This window comes from Quercus lobata, chromosome 11 (assembly GCF_001633185.2).
Source record: "Quercus lobata isolate SW786 chromosome 11, ValleyOak3.0 Primary Assembly, whole genome shotgun sequence".
Taxonomy (NCBI): Eukaryota; Viridiplantae; Streptophyta; class Magnoliopsida; order Fagales; family Fagaceae; genus Quercus; species Quercus lobata.
In genome coordinates, this window is record NC_044914.1 from 33,140,309 (window position 1) to 33,140,532 (window position 224).

Genomic DNA, 224 nt, shown 5'->3' on the forward strand with positions numbered 1-224 from the left:
AAGCATATGGAAAACAATTGTGACTAAAGTGTTACATTCAATAGAGTACTTTCTGTAAACCTCTTCAATAGGACGAAAACTAAGTCACGTGTGAAATGCACCTTCAAAATTGATTCAATTTCCATAAACTTGATTCAATTTTTGAATTTTCTCATGGCAGATTCTTTCATTCCTACTTGATTTCCTATAACCCAAAGTTCTCTGACTTAAACTTACTCCATATT